The sequence below is a fragment of the Lemur catta genome, chromosome 16 (assembly GCF_020740605.2).
Source record: "Lemur catta isolate mLemCat1 chromosome 16, mLemCat1.pri, whole genome shotgun sequence".
Classification (NCBI taxonomy): Eukaryota; Metazoa; Chordata; class Mammalia; order Primates; family Lemuridae; genus Lemur; species Lemur catta.
In genome coordinates, this window is record NC_059143.1 from 55,912,063 (window position 1) to 55,928,432 (window position 16,370).

The window sequence follows — 16,370 nt, forward strand, 5'->3', positions numbered from 1 at the left end:
TGGGAAGTGTGTAGCAGGCGCCCGCGGGCTGCAGCATTCATTCCAGCAGCACCGCTTTCGTCGGAACGCCAGGGGAGGGTGGTGTTTGTGAATGCCGTGGATAAATCCTCCCCGTCTTTGTCAAGATAAATAGAGACCTAGTCACTGAATTCCACCAGTTATTTTTCCTCAAGGATGTGTGTAGCAGACGGCTTTGCACTAATGCTATTTCCAGAGTGGCTGTGTGTGTCCCCTGAGTGCTTGGTCCTGCTGGTGCATCAACTCTTCAGCCTATTAACAGCTGGGTTTGACTTGAGAAAAATGTAAAACAGGCTGGATTTTCTTTCATTACGCTTGGGTGTGATAAATAAAGGAAAACAGATGATTGTATGAAAACAAAATGCAACATGGAATTACCGCTTCAGGTAGGGCAGAGAATTTTATACCATTCCAGGTGGGTTTATCAGGTCAAAATCCCATCCACGTGAGAATTAAAAAATATGTGTGTCATGAGGAAAGCATCTTGTTCCTCTTCTTGGTTTTCCAGTAAATAGAAGTGAGCAAAACACTACTACGGAAACGAACATCTTAAGATTAATTTTTAAAAAGGTATCAGGAGTATCAAGAATGTAATGGTGCATTAGGTAACCTGGAATAAATGATTTTCCTGTGAACCCAAGTTCAGGTAAAATTATTTAAACTTCTAAAGAAATATCCTATTTTGAAACCAATTTTCTTTTTAAAAGGCTCACATTTTGTGTTGTCAAAAACGAGTTGTCAAGGCAGATAATTCTAAGCAAGTTATTTTTGTAGCTGTGCTCAGAATATCCATATAGGTTAGCTGATGCAAAGTGGATTGGGCATGTTAGATATTGGAATGTAGGATCATTGCTTCTTACCACAAATTTATAATGTTTCTCTATTGGCATTCCATTGACCCAAACCCATGATTGTGTTGAATATATCAACTTTGTTTTTCTATAACCCTTAAATACTGTAAAAGGATAGTTCTAGAGATGGCAAAATTTCACAAGACCAAACCTTGGGATGTCCAAGGCATTATAATACAAAGTCTTAAATTTAAATGAAAAAGGGAGAAGTTTGGACTGAAAGCTCTGAATACATCACCAGCGTCAGATAGAATTGAGGGTTTGCAGCTTGGGTTTTGTGGCTGAAACCAGCCCTCTGCCTCACTTTTCTTGGCACGGGGTCTCCTTTGGTCCCGACGTGGGGATGTGCTGTAGGGCATGTCGTGCACCCCTGCCAGCACCCGTGGCAAGCACCTCCGCACCTGCCCGCAGTGCAGGTTACTGACAGGTGGAAGTTACATTGTGCAGACTGAGCGGTTTGGGGAAAGGAGTTTGTGACCTCAGTGACAGGCACCCCATTTACAACCGCTTGGGTCCTTTCGTGGACTGGCTGCGAAGTTAGGTCCTGTTAAACACCTCATCCCCAAAGGTGAAACGTTCGAGACTAACTTTCAGAGCTGGGAGTAGCCCGGCCCGAGTGGCCCCAAAGCACCTGGGAGCGTCGTGCGTCCTGCCCTTGGTCCTGGGCCACTGTGGGGAGAGGGGCATGGGTGCCCCACACGAGACCTGCGTCACCATGGCGATCATCTAGCCCATCCGTGTGAAATGGAGGGAAACACTCAAGACGGATTTGAGCTGCTATTTCAAGAAGGGAGCACGCTGTTCCTACCTGTCTCCAAGCTGGGTTGAAGGTGAAACCACAGCTTATGTGTGTTGAGCCTAAGAATACTGAGTTATAGAAATGCCCCCTGTATTTCTGGAGACAAGATTTGATTTCAGAAGTCACACAAGGCTTTGCCTTAAGAAAAAAGAAATGTGTTGGTTCAAAAGCTGCCTTGTCTCAGGAGGGCGTCTCCTTGGTCAGTAATAGCTGCACTTCAAAGAGACAGCTGTAAACTGGGCCTATGGTTCTCACCTGTTTTGAAAGACAAGACAGGCCTCTTCCTAGAGCCATGGGTTGCTGGAGCTGGCAAGGACCCCCGGAGATGAGAGCTGATCAGAGAGATATGCTAATGCCCACGCCGGGCCCAGAAGGAGCCATGCGGTTAAAGTAATTAACACAAAGCACAGCTCATGTTGACTTCTGAGATCATCTCTGTCCCCAAGAACACAATCACTGGAGCCAAGATGTCTCTGTTTTTTGCTAAAGTAATAGCCTTATCAGAAAACTTAGACGTTTGCCCCAAGAAGATTTTATAACTCATTGTTCCCCTAGTTAGAGTTAGTTAAAGGATCTGTAGTAGCCTTTTAGAAGACTTTGACCCTAAAACAAACTGCCTGTTAGTATGTAAATAGGGCAACGGGAGCCTGTACCTACCCTATATAATACCTGTGTGGAGTTTCAGTCTTGGATATATTTTTTGCGGGAAGAAATATATCCATCCGGATACCCTCCTTTTATCTATTTTCATAAACCTTTACTTTATAAACTATATCTTTGGCTCTGTGTGTTATTATCGTTATTTCTGTTTCCTACTATTTTTTCATCCTTTGCGATGACCCCTGCCCGAGAGACCTGATGGGAAGAAAAAACCTCTTTGCTGGGAGCGTAGCTAACTCCCTGCATATGTGATTTTCCCAACATTGGAGGATGAGGTCTGTGTTAGTCTGTTTTGTTTTGCTACGAGGGAAATACGTGAGGCGGGGTAATTTATAAAGAAAAGAGACTTATTCGGCTCCTGGTTCTGGAGGCTGTAAGAGAAACAGCGCCAGCATCTGCGTCTGGTGAGGCTCCAGGGAGCTGGCACTCGGGGCGGAAGGCTACGGGGAGCCGTGTGCCCTGGCGAGAGAAGGCGCCAGAGAGGGAGGAGGGGGCGCTGGCTGCCTTTCGGAGCCAGCTCTCCATGAACAGACCCCGGCACGGCCCCCGCATCCCAGGACCTGGGACCCAGGGCCTTGGTCTCCCGGGCCTCCCGGCTGTCTTGACGGTGCACTCAGCGCCTGCTCTGCCAGAGAGACCTCTTGCTGCGGGGCTTCTCGGGCTGACCCTCCGGGACCCCCTCACTCCATGGGGAGGGCACCAATCCGCTCGTGAGGGGCTTGCTCCCTGACCCAGACCCCTCCCTCCAGGCCCACCTCCAACACGGGATCAGATTTCAGCGTGAGATTTGCAGGGGACAAACATCCAAACCATAGCAAGGTCTGTTGTCACAGAAGTGTGGGAGACTTTGGACATGACGATGTTTTTTATTTTGAAGCAGTTCCAAAATGTGGAGAGTTGCTTAGGGTGTTCTGGGTAAAGCATTGTGTAAGGACTGTGTTTTGATGTTGCTAAATGAAAACTTGTTCATTCAGATCCTTAGGTGGGAATGAAATAAGTACACGTGGAGGATTTGTGTCTGACTGCTTGGAGAGAGTATAACCAAAATTAGAGATTTTGGTGTAGACTTACTGTGGAAACAAGGACATTATCGTGCGTATCTTCCAATAACACACAGCAGCCTGCGTGGCTTTTTATCTAAGTTCCTGAGAGTGGAAGCCGCCTTGAAACATACAGATGCTCTTCCTCTTGCGATGGGCTTTCATACAATGGGCTTATCCAGATGTAACCGTGTGGTAAGTTGAGGCACATACAGAATGCAACAGCAGTCGCACTGCCATAAAGTCGAGGAATCGTCAGTCGGACCGTGGTGAGTCGGGGCTGCCTGCGTGATCTGTCACCAGTTCCGGATTCTCTCTGCGAGTGTGGGCGGTCCTTAACACAGCGAGAGCGCCACGGTGCCTCCTTTCTTACCAGGTGGTGGCTGTCCCTGCTTCTGAAGGACACTCTGCAGCCCCCTCATCCCTTTGTGGGAAGCCTAAGTAGCCCTTCTGCTTTGGGTTCAGGCCCAGCAACCTTCATATGACCCGTGACTATTCTTTACATAGGGAACTTTTGTAATAAGAATGTCAAAAAAAATTACCGCAAGGCTGAGTTGACATACTTGGGCATCTGTCCTAGTCTGTTCGTGCTGCTATAACAAAATATCTGAGATTGGGTAATTTAAAAACAACAAAAATTTATTTCTCACAGTCTAGAGTCTGGGAAGTCCAAGGTCAAGGTGCTGTAGCTCCCGTGTCTGGGGAGGGCCTGGGCTCTGCTTGCTGCTGCCTCCCCTGCAGGGATGAGCACGCTGGCCTCACGGGGCAGAAGGCGGAAGGAAAACACTGCCTCGCCAGTTCCCCCCAGCTCTTCTGTGTTAGTAAATTCCCCAGTCCCATCCTCAGTGGCGCTGTTCCCTGCCTCAGTCACCTCCTTGTAATTGTTTTATGCACTGGTCTTCTAAATCATGTATTAATGCCAAACATAATCAGAATGACAGCCCAACAAATACAATAATGCGAGTTTTTACATTTACTTACGTATTTACTTTTACCAGAGATCTTTTACTGATGAATAATATTTTACATATTTATGGGGTAAATGTGAGTTTTTTTTATATGCATAGAATGTGTCTTGATGAAGTCAGGGTATCTGAGGTATCCATCACCTTAAGTACTTATCATTTCTGTGTGTTGGGAACATTTCAATTCCTCTCTTCTAGATACTTTGAAATATACAATACATTGTTGGTACTTATAGTCACCCTACTCTGCTACTGATCATTAAAACTTGTTTCTTCTATCTAATGTATGTTTGTACTGATTAACCAACATCTCTTCATCCTCCACCCATCCTCCCACCCTTCCCTGCCTCTGGTATCTATTATTCTACTCTCTACCTCGATGAGATCAAGTTTTTTAGCTCCCACATATTAGTGAAAACGTGGTATTTGTCTTTATGTGCCTGGCATATTTTACACAACATAATGACCTCTCCCGTTCCATCCATGTTGCTGCAAATGACATGATTTTATTCTTTTTTATAGCCGAATAAAATACTGAATAAAATATGGCTGTATATATCCACCACATTTTCTTTATCAATTCATTTAGAATTGTTATTCTCTTGTTGAATTGATCCCTTTATCACTATATAATGACTTTCTTTGGCTCTTTTTACTATTTTTCACTTAAAGTCTATTTTATCTGATGTAAGTATAGCTACTCCAGCTCACTTTTGGTTCCCATTTTCATGGAATATCTTTTTCCATCCATTTACTTTCAGTTTATGTGAGTCATTATAGGTGAGTTGAGTTTCTTGTAGGCAGCATTTAGTTGGGTTATGTTTTTTTTTTTTAATCCATTGAGCCATTCTGTCTTTTAAGTGGAAAGTTTAATACATTTAAGTTTAATCCATTTACATTCAAGGTTGTTATTGATACATGAGGGTTTATTCCTGTCATTTTATTAAATGATTTCTGGTTGTTTTTGTATATCCTCTGTTCCTTCTTTCCCTCTTATTATTTATCATTGTGGTTTGATGGTTTTTTGTAATGGTAACATTTGAGTCTTTTCCTTGTGTGCTTGCTCTACCAGTGGTTTTTATATTTTCATGTGTTTTCATGAAATACTGCATGAAAACAGCAGATAGTGTTCTTTCACTTCTGGATGTAGGACTCCCTTAAGCGTTTTTTGTAGGGTCAGTCTAGTTGTGATGAATTCCTTCAGCTTTTGTGGGCTGCGAAAGAGTTTATTTTTCCTTTATTTATGAAGGATAATTGTCCTGGGTATAGTATTCTTAGCTGACAGTTTTTTTTTTCTTTCAGCACTTTGAATACATCATCCCATTGTCTCCTGGCCTGTAAGGTTTCTGCTGAGAAATCGGCTGCTAATCTGGTAGGGTGACTAAATGCTTTTCTCTTTCTGTTTTTAGAATTCTGTCTTTGACTTTTGAGAGTTTTGCTATAATGTGCTACAGAGAAAACCTTGAATTGTATCTGTTTGGGGAATCTCTGAGCCTCCTGCATCTAGATGTCTAAATCTCTGGCTAGATTTGGGAAGTTTTCATTGATTATTTCATTAAATATATTTTCCACCCCTTTTATTTTATCTTTGCCTTCTGGGACTCCAAAAATTCCGATACTATATTTGGTTGCTTTCTGGGGTCCCATATGTCATGTCATGTAGGCTTTGCTCATTCTTTCTTATTCTTTTTTCTTTATTTTTCTCTGGGTTATTTCAAAAGACCTGTTTTCAAGTTTTGAGACCCTTCTGCATGATCTATTCTACTGTTGAAGTTTTCAAATGTATTTTGTATTCAGGGAATTCTTCAGTTCTAGAATTTTTTAGTTCTTTTTTAGATATCTATCTCTTTACTAAATTTCTCATTCGTATCCTGAATTGTTTTTCTGATTTCTTTGTATTGTTTTTCAGTATTCTCTTGTATCTCACTAAGCTTCTTTAAAATCTGTTGTAGTCCCAGGTACTCGAGAGGCTGAAGAGGAAGGATTGCTTTAGCCTAGGAATTTAAGGCCAGCCTGGGCAACATAGTAAGAACCATCTCTAAAAATATATATGTATATTTTTTCTCTAATTCTTTTTCTGGGATTTTATAAATTTGTTTTTGATTGGGATCTGTGCTGGAGAATTACTATTTTCCTTTGGACGTATCATATTTCCTTGCTTTTTAATTTTTCGTATATCCTTATGTTGATATCTGAGCATCTAATGTGACAGTTGCTTCTTCCTGTTTTTTGTAGCAGAGGGCTTTTTCCTGAAGATATAGTTATGCCATTGGTTGGGCAGGGCACGTTGGCTTTGATTCTGGGTGCGTGCTGTAGTTTAGTCTCTGTACAATTAATTCAGCTATAAAAAGTGTCAGTGGTATCTGTAATTTCCTTGGTGGCTTAGGGTGTGGCTATTAATAGAGGCTGTGGTAAAATTTTGCTGGGGACTTAGGAGGCCAGGTGGGCCAGTCTTTGGGCCCCAGTGGTGGCAGTGGTGGGCTGAGCATGCTTGTCCTTTGGCCCCAGAACGGCATTCTCTGGCACCAGTGTCAGCAGGTCTAGGGAGGCTGATTATTGGGCCTCCATGTGGCTTTCTCAGGTGTTGGTAATGGCAGTGGTTGGCCAGGTGGGTGGGCAACCAGTGTGGCGTGAGGGATGGCAGTGGTGGGATGACCCTCTGCATCCTAAGCAGTGTGTGCTGGTGTTGGTAGTGGCTGCAATGGGCCAGGCAGGCCAGTCTCCAGGGCCATAAGTGGCATGTGTACGTAGGTGCCAGCTGTAGTGGTAGTGGCAGGATGGGTAGGCCCAACCCAGGCCCCAGGAGGAGTGCTCAGGTGCCATCAGTGGAGAATTGGGCTAGTCAATCCCCAGGCCCCTGGACTGCATGCTCTGGCATGGGGGGCCAAAGTCCAGCTGGGCAGGCTTGTCCTCAGACCCCCAATGGTGTGTGCAGGTGCCTGTCATGGTAGGCAAGGGCAGGGCAAGCCCCAGGCCCCCAGAAGAGTGCTTCGGGGGGGTGGGCAGCAGTGGCTGAGTGGCAGACCTGCCACTAGAGAGGGTGGGGCCACCTTCAGTGGTGGCAGCCTAGGCTGGCAGGTGGGGGACATGTGCTCCACTTGCACCTCAGCCCTTATGGCAGCATCCCATGCCTCCCTCACACCCCTGACCAAGTGCGGCTGGGCCTCAGGAGAGTGCGCAGTCTGTTGTGGGCTCTTGAAATAGCACCTTACCAAAGCTATTTAGGACTTGGGAGGAGTGTGGGACCCAGTGCAAGCTCCCTCCATGGAACGGTGCTGTTGTGCGATCTCCAGGCAGTTCCCTGTGTTAGTTGCAGGGCCTGCAAGTGTTGAGGAGCTCTCCCATGGTGGGAATGTGGTTCCCTGGAGGACTCTCACTTACCCTTTCCCTGCACTGAGGAGTCTCTCCTGGCCCCCAGTAGATCCCAGGAGGCTGTCTTGCTTCTCTTTCCTTGCTTTAGGTGTTTCCTGTCACTTTTCTGTTGAATTCCAGTGTTCTCTCTTGGATGACCTACTCAAAGTATGATTATCTATACTCACTGTTTTGGTTCTTCTTAGTGGAGGAAGCGAGTAGGAGATGCCTCTAGTCTCTCTACTTTTAACAGAGACACTCATTTTTTTGTGTGGCTTTGGATTGCCATCTAGGTTCCTTTCATTTCACGCTATACCCTTTAGCATTTCTTGTAGCTAAGGTCTACTAGTGATGAATTCCCTTAGCTTCAGTCTGTCTGGGAATGTCTTAAGTTCTCCTTCAGTCTGTTTTTTTTTTTTTTTTTCTTTTTTTGGAGACAGAGTCTTGTTTTATTACCCGGGCTAGAGTGCCATGGTGTCAGCCTAGCTCACAGCAACCTCAAACTCCTGGGCTCAAGCGATCCTCCTGCCTCAGCCTCCTGAGTAGCTGGGACTACAGGCATGTACCACCATGCCCGGCTAATTTTTTCTACATATTTTTAGTTGTCCAGCTAATTTCTTTCTATTTTTAGTAGAGATGGAGTCTCGCTCTTGCTCAGGCTGGTCTCGAACTCCTGACCTTGAGCAATCCTTCCACCTTGGCCTCCCACAGTGCTAGGATTACAGGCATGAGCCACTGCACCTGGCTTCTCCTTCAGTCTTGAAGGATAATTTTGCCAGATATGAAATTTCTATTAGTACTTGATAATATTTTTTTCACTAATTTAAATATATTATCCCACTGCTTTCTGGCCTCCACCGTTTCTGATTAGAAAATGGGTGTTAATCTTGTCAAGAATTACTTGTTACGGTTTGCTTCTCTCTTGCTGCTTTCAAGATTATCTTTGGCTTTTAATGGTTTGATTATAATATGTTTCACTGTAGATCTCTTTGAGTTTATCCTGCTTGGAGTTTATTGAGCCTCTTGGATGTGTAGATTCATGTCTTTCATCAAATTTGGGAAATTTTTGGTCATTATTTCTTCAAATATTTTATGCCCCTTTTATCTCCCTTCTTCTGCTGCTGGAACTTCTTTAATGTGTATATTGGTGCACTTGTTGGTGTTCTGTAGATTCCTTAGACTTTGTTCATTTTTATTTATTCTTTTTTGTTACTGCTTCTCAGGTTGGGTAACTTCAATTGCCCTGTATTCAAGTTTGCTGATCCTTTCTTCTGCTTGCTCAAATCTGCCGCTGGACCTCCTTATTGAATTTTTCATTTCAGCTATTGTACTTTTCAGCTTTAGAATTTCTGTTTGGTTCCTTTTTATTATTTTTTGTCTCTTTATTGATATTCCCTACATTTCATGCAAAATTGTCCTGATTGCCTTTAGTGCTTTGTCCATGGTTTCCTTCAGCACCTTGAGCGCAGTTAGGACAGTCAACTTAAAATCTTTGTCTAGTAAGTCCAATGTCTTGGTTTTCTCAGGGATGTTTACTGTTGATTTTTTTCTGCCTGTGAATGAGCCACACTTTCATGTTACTTTATAGGTTTTATAAATTTATGTTGAGAGCTAGAAATTTTGAATATCACAATGTGGTAATTCTGAAAATCAGATTCTCCCCTTTTCTCAGGAATTCCTGATGTTTCTTATGGAAGGGAACACTTGTCTATGTAGAGACTACTTCAAGGATAGACCATATGGTAAGCCATAAAACAATTTTCAATAAATCTTAAAAAATTGAAATCATACAAAGTATTCCCTTCAACAACAGTAGAATGAAGCTAGAAATGAATAACACAGGAAAACTGAAAGTTTCACAAATACATGAAAATTAAACAAACACTCCTAAACAACCAGTGGGTCAAAGAACAAATCATTAACTAAATTAGAGAATACTTTGGTATGAATGACAACAAAACCACAGCACACCAAAACTTATGGGATGCAGTAAAAGTAATGCTCAGAAGGAAATATATTGCTGTAAATGGTGCATTAAAAAAAGAAAGATCTCATATCAACAACTTAACCTTATACCTTAGGAAGTAGAGAGAGAAGAGGAAACTAAATCCAAAGTCAACATAAGAAAGTAATGAAGATTAGAGCAGAGATAAATGAAAGAGAATAGAGAAACAATAGAATCAACAAAAGCAAAAGTTGGTTTTTTGAGAAGATCAACAAAATTAACAAACTTTTAGCTAAAGAGAGAAGGCATAACTAAATCAGAAATTAAAGAGAGGACATTAAAAGGATTAGGAGAAACTACTATGAACAATTCTATGCCAACACATTAGATAATCTAGATGAAATCAACAGATTCCTGAAAACACACAAATTGCCAGTACTGACTCAAGAAGAAATAGGGACTGTCAATAGATCTATATCAAGTAGAGATTGAATCAATTATTAAAACCTCCCCCAAAAGAAAAGCCCAGGACCAGATGGCTTCACTGATGCATTCTATCAATCATTTAAATAAGCCTTAACACCAATCCTGCCAAACTCTTTCAAAGAATAGAAGAGGGAACACTTCCTGGTACATTCTTTAAGACCAGTATTTCTTTGAGACCAGCGTAACCTGAGACTAAAGCCAGACAAAAATACCACAAAAAGAAAGCTACCGGCCGAGTGCGGTGGCTGACGCCTGTAATCCTAGAACTCTGGGAGGCCAAGGTGGGTGGATCGCTCAAGGTCAGGAGTTCGAGACCAGCCTGAGCAAGAGCAAGACCTCGTCTCTACTAAAAATAGAAAGAAAGTATCTGGCCAACTAAAAATATATATATATAGAAAAAATTAGCCAGGCATGGTGGCGCATGCCTGTAGTCCCAGCTACTTGGGAGGCTGAGGCAGGAGGATCGCTTAAGCCCAGGAGTTTGAGGTTGCTGTGAGCTAGGCTGGTGCCACGGCACTCACTCTAGCCCGGGCAACAGAGCAAGACTCTGTCTCAAAAAAAAAAAAAAGAAAAGAAAGCTACAGACCAATATTTCTTATGAATATGGTGTATTATATTTGGGGGGCTGTGGTAACAAAGTACTATAATCTGGATACCCATAAACAACAGAAATTTGTTGTCTTATAGTTCAGAAGGCTATAAATTCAAAGTCAAGGTGTTGGCAGGGCTATGCTTCCTAAGAAGCCTGTAGAGCGGGGATCCTTCCCTACCTATTCCTCGCTTCTGGTAGTTTACCAAAAATCTTTTGGTATTCTTTGGCTTGCTCTGCATGACTCCAATTTCTGACTTCATCTTCACATAATGGTCCCCCTGTGCGTCTCTGTCTCCATATGGCTGTGGTCTTATCAGGACACTAGTTATATTGGATTAAGGGCTCACCCAACCACATTGTGACCTCACCTTAATTATATCTGCAATGACTGTATTTCCAAATAAGGTCACATTCTCAGGTACCTGGGATTAGGGCTTCAACACCTTTTTTGGAGGGACATGATTCAATTCATAACATATAGCTACAAAAATCCTCAACAAAATAGCTAGCAAACTAAACCCATAAAAGTACATTAAAAGATTATACCCCATGACCAAGTGAGATTTATCCCAGTCATGTGAGAGTTGCTCACATAAGAAAATCAGTGTAATTCACTATGTTAATAAAATGAAGGGGATAAACCACACATGATTATCTCAATATATGCAGATATATTGCCGAAAAGCATTGGGCAAAATTCAATACCCTTTCGTGATTAAAAAAACAAAGAAAACAGAAAACTAGAAATAGAAGGTAACTTCCTTAACTTCATAAAAGACATTTATGAAAAACCCACACATAGTATACACAAAGGTGAAAGTCTGAAAGCTTTTCCCTAAGGATCGGAAATAAAGCAAGGATACTCACTTTCACTACTGCTGTTCAACATTGTACTGGAAGTCCTAGCCAGAGCACATAGGCAGGAAAAAGAAATAAAAGGTATCCAAATTGGAAAGAAAGAAAGAAACTGTCTTTTTACTTGAAACTACAAAACATTGCTGAAGAATATGAAGAAGACCTAAATAAATGGAAAGGTATCCCATGTTCATAATGGATTGGAAGACAATATTTTAAAGATGGCGATACTCCCATCTATATATTCAATATTCTCTATCAACATTCCAAGGATCGTTTTTGCAGAAATGGAAAAGCGGATACTTAAATTTATAAAGAATTGCAAGGGGCTTCAGATATCCAAAACAATATTAAAAAGAAAACAAAATTGGAAGACTCACTCTTCTCAATTTCCAAACTTACTACAAACTTCATAATCAAAACAATGTACTGACATAAGGATAGACATATGGACCAATGGAATAGAATTGGGAGTCCAGAAATAAACGTATATATTTATGGCCAATTGATTTTTGACAGGAGTGCCAAAACCATTCAGTGTGAGAACAATGTCTTCAAGAAGTGGTACTGGGCTGGATGCTGTGGCTCACACCTGTAATCCTAGCACTTTGGGAGGCCGAGGCAGGAGGGTCATTTGAGCCCAAGAATTTAAAGTTGCAGTGAGCTATGATGAGGTCACTGCACTCCAGCCTGGGTGACAGAGTGAGACTCTGTTACACACACACACACACACACACACACACACACACACACACCAAATGATGCTGGGGCAACTGGATATCCACATGCAAAAGAATAAAGTTGGATCCCATGTCACTCAATATGTGGAAATTAACTCAAAATGGATCAATGACCTAAATATAAGAGCTAAAAGCAGACAACTCTTAGATGTAAACATAGTGATAAATCTCTATGACCTTGGATTTGGGAATAGATTTTTAGAGATTTGACACCAAAAGATGAGCAGCAAAGAACAAACAAATAAATTGGGCTTCGTTAAATTAGAAACTTTTGTGCATCAAAGGACATTATCAAGAAAGTAAAAAGACAACCAGCAGAATGGAAGAAAATATTTGCAGATCATACGCTCATAAGCATTTAGGATCCCAAATATGTAAAGAACTCTTACCACTCAACAACAAAAAGAAAACCCAATTTAAAAATGGGCAAAGGATCTGAATAGACATTTCTCCAAAGAAGATATATAAATGGCCAATAAGTACCTGAAAAGATGTTCAACATCCCTGGTCATTAAAGAAATGCAAATCAAAACCACAATGGGATACCACTTGATACCCATTAGTGTTGAGCCTAAGAACACTGAGTTATAGAAACGCCCCCTGTATTTTTGGAGACAAGAGTTGATTTCAGAAGTCACATAAGGCTTTGCCTTAAAGAAAAAATAAATGTGTTGGTTCAAAAGCTGCCTCGTCTCAGGAGGGCGTCTCCTTGGTCAGTAACAGCTGCGTTCAAAGAGACAGCTGTAAGCTGGGCCTATGGTTCTCACCTGTTTTGAAAGACAAGACAGGCTTCACCTAGGACCATAGGCTGCCAGAAGCTGATTAAAGGCCAAAAGAGATGAGAGCTGATCAAATAGATATGCTAATGCCCAAGCCAGGCCCAGACGGAACCATGCGGTTAAAGTAATTAGCACAAGGCACAGCTCATGTTGACTTCTGAGATCGTCCGTCTCCAAGAACACAATCACCGGAGCCAAGATGTCTCTGTTTTTTGCTAAAGTAATAGCCTTATCATAAAACTTAGAAGTTTGCCCTAAGAAGATTTTGTAATTCATTGTTCACCTGGATAGAGTTAGTTAAAGGATCTGTAGTAGCCTTTTAGAAGACTTTGGCCCTAAAGCAAACTGCCTGTTAGTATGTAAATGGGAGCCTGTATCTACCCTATAAAGTACTTGTGTGGAGTTTCAGTTTATGTTATATCTCTGGGGGAGGGATATAACCATCCGGATAGCCTCCCTTTGTCTATCTTCATAAACCCTTTATAAACTATATCTTTGGCTCTGCGTATTATTATTATTTTTAATTTCTGTTTCCTACTATTTTTTCATCCTTTGCGAAGACCCCTGCCTTAGAGACCTGACTGGAGAAAAACCTCTTTGCAGGGAGCGTAGCTAACTCCCCACACATTAGGATGGTAATAATAATAATGAAAAATAGCAAGTATTGTCCAGGTGTGGGGAAATAGGAACTCTAGTGCACTGCTGGAGGAAATGAAAAATGGTGGTGCCACTGTGGAAAACTGTTTGTCAGTTCCTCAAAAAGTTAAACACAGAACTATCATACGATCCAGCAATTCCACTCATATGTGTGTGTGTGTGTGTGTGTGTGTGTATCTACACAGAATAAAAACATACACCCTCACAGAAACTTGCACATGAATGTTTATAACAGCATCATTACTAATAGGCACAACATAGAAACATGCACGTCAATCAATGACTGGATAAATAAATATGGCTTATACATACAATGGAATATTATTCAGCCATAAAAAAGAGTTGTGTACTGATACATGTGTAACTTGGACAGATCTCAAAGGCATTATGCTAAGTATAAGTAGCCGGACACAGAAGGTCACATATTATATGATTTTTTTTATATGAAATGTCCAGAATAGGCAAATCCCTAGAGACAGAAAGATTACTGGTTGTCAGGGGCTAGGAGTAGGGACTGTGGAGTGATTACTTAGTAGGTATGAGACCTTCTTTCAGGGCGATGAAAAAGTTTGGAAACTAGAGACAGGTGCTGGTTGCAAACCATTCTGAATGCACTAAATGCCACTGAGTGTTACTTTAAAATGATTATTTGCACTGTGAATTTCACCTCAATAAAAAAATAGCAAAAAATGAATTAAGATATAGCTCACCCTCTCTTCATCTAATCATTTTTACCCCAAAATTATAATTTCTCTTAGCTAAATACTGCCATGATACATTGCCATTTGTTGAAGTCTCTCATTTTCCCTTTATCTGTGTAATCAACCTTGCAAAGTCAGGTAACAAAGTAAATTATTGGGACTCTTGCCATTTTCCATCCAGTCATGGACAATTACACCTTGTCTTTGCTGTTTCCATTTTCATTCTAGAAATAAGGTTTCTGGTAACATTCAGCTGACACGGACACACGTCTGGTGGCAGAGAGGGGACGTGACGTCACCCCAGCACCGTCTGTCCTCAGGCACTTTGCTCAGCTGCTCACACGGGATATCCCATTTCATTTTCATACAAAATCTGGAAACAAAGACGATCCCCAACTTATAAATGTGGTGAGCAAAATTCAAATTCCACGATGGCCTGAGGACAAATAGCTGGGAATTTGGAGAAACCCAAATTCAGACTGAGGTGTACGTGACTCCGAGCCTGCGTTCATTCCAGTCAGCAACACTGGCGTCCTAGCAGGTGCTCAGGGGCCTGCGAGTGCCTGTCTCTCCAGGGATGGTTCCCTTGCTAAGTAAGGCTGTGCATCCAGGACGTTTTATATTCTCAGTGAAGCTGAGGCTTTCCAGTATCAAGGTAAGTATTTACGAAACCCAACCATCTTCTCTGTTATTGATTGTTATGGTTATCACAGTTTAGGAGAATTTAGACCAAAGGACAAGGGTTACGGTTGAACACCATGTAATGCAGGGAGTGGACTTGTCGGTGCCACGTGTGTTTCGCAGTTGGATCCTCTGATCCGAGAAACGCACCAGCACCAGCAACTCACTTTATGAATCTCCAGGTGCGTCTCCCTGAGAGGACGTCCCCGCTGGTTCTGTGGCAAGGACAGCCCCTCCCAGGAGCCACCGTGCCTTCACCTGCTCCCCCTCGGGCGGCAGAGCGCAGCCTGGCGGTCAGGCCCCAGCGGCCGCACGCGGATACCCAGGACGGGAAGGACGTGTTGCTCCCATGGGGTCCTGGACGGGCAGGGAGTGCGGAGTCACAGGGAAAGGGGCGGGGACAGCCTCAAAGGCAGGAGAGGCCCCTTATCTCGGGTGGGCGGGCCCTCCCCCACCTACCCACTGTTAGCGCTCAGTTGCTTTGTGTCTTGAAGTCTGCGGAGGACAAGCCCCCTCCAAAGTACAAACACCTCAAGAAGGGGCATTACTGGCGCCTGAGTCACCTGGTTTAGCTCACCCACACCTTTCTACCTGAGCAGGGATGGTGGAAGGGGAGGCCGGGGCAGTGGGTGTGCTGTGGCTGGAGGGGGCCTGGGCTCGAAAGCTTCTGAGAAAGAGCAAGGGCCCCGGGAGGCAGAGAAGGCGGAGGGGGTGGGACTGTGCCCAAACCGCTGTCTCTGACATTTTAGAGCCTTTGTGTACACACTGCTCAAGGTCTTCTCTGTGCCACGTCTAGCTCAGGCCAGTCTGTGGAATTGTCATTTTAGCAGTGGCTGTAGAACCAACAGAGGGTGACTGTGCACACAGGCGGTGGGCAGAGCATTGGTAACACGAAACTCCGCCCCAGCCTGAAAAGCCAAACCACGTCCTGCGCAGCCTTGGTCCAGACTCAGGGTTTGGTCAGTGGCAGTAGCGTCCCTGTTTCTTCCTCCTGCCTCCAAGTCAGAGAAAGCCAAGTATTCTCCCCAAACCAGCCCCCCCAGACTCCTCCCTGCAGGCAGCTCCACCAGGGCACACCCGGCACCCTCCCTCTGCCACCGCGAAGCCGTCCGGCTCCCCAGCCTGCCCTGGGCTCTCACTCCCTTGCTAGAGCCGGCTCTGCACTAGCAGCCTCTGCCTGTCCTCACCGGTGGCCTCCGTTCACGTCCACGGTGTGGCGACAGCTCCTCCAAGGTGCCGCGCCCCCTGCC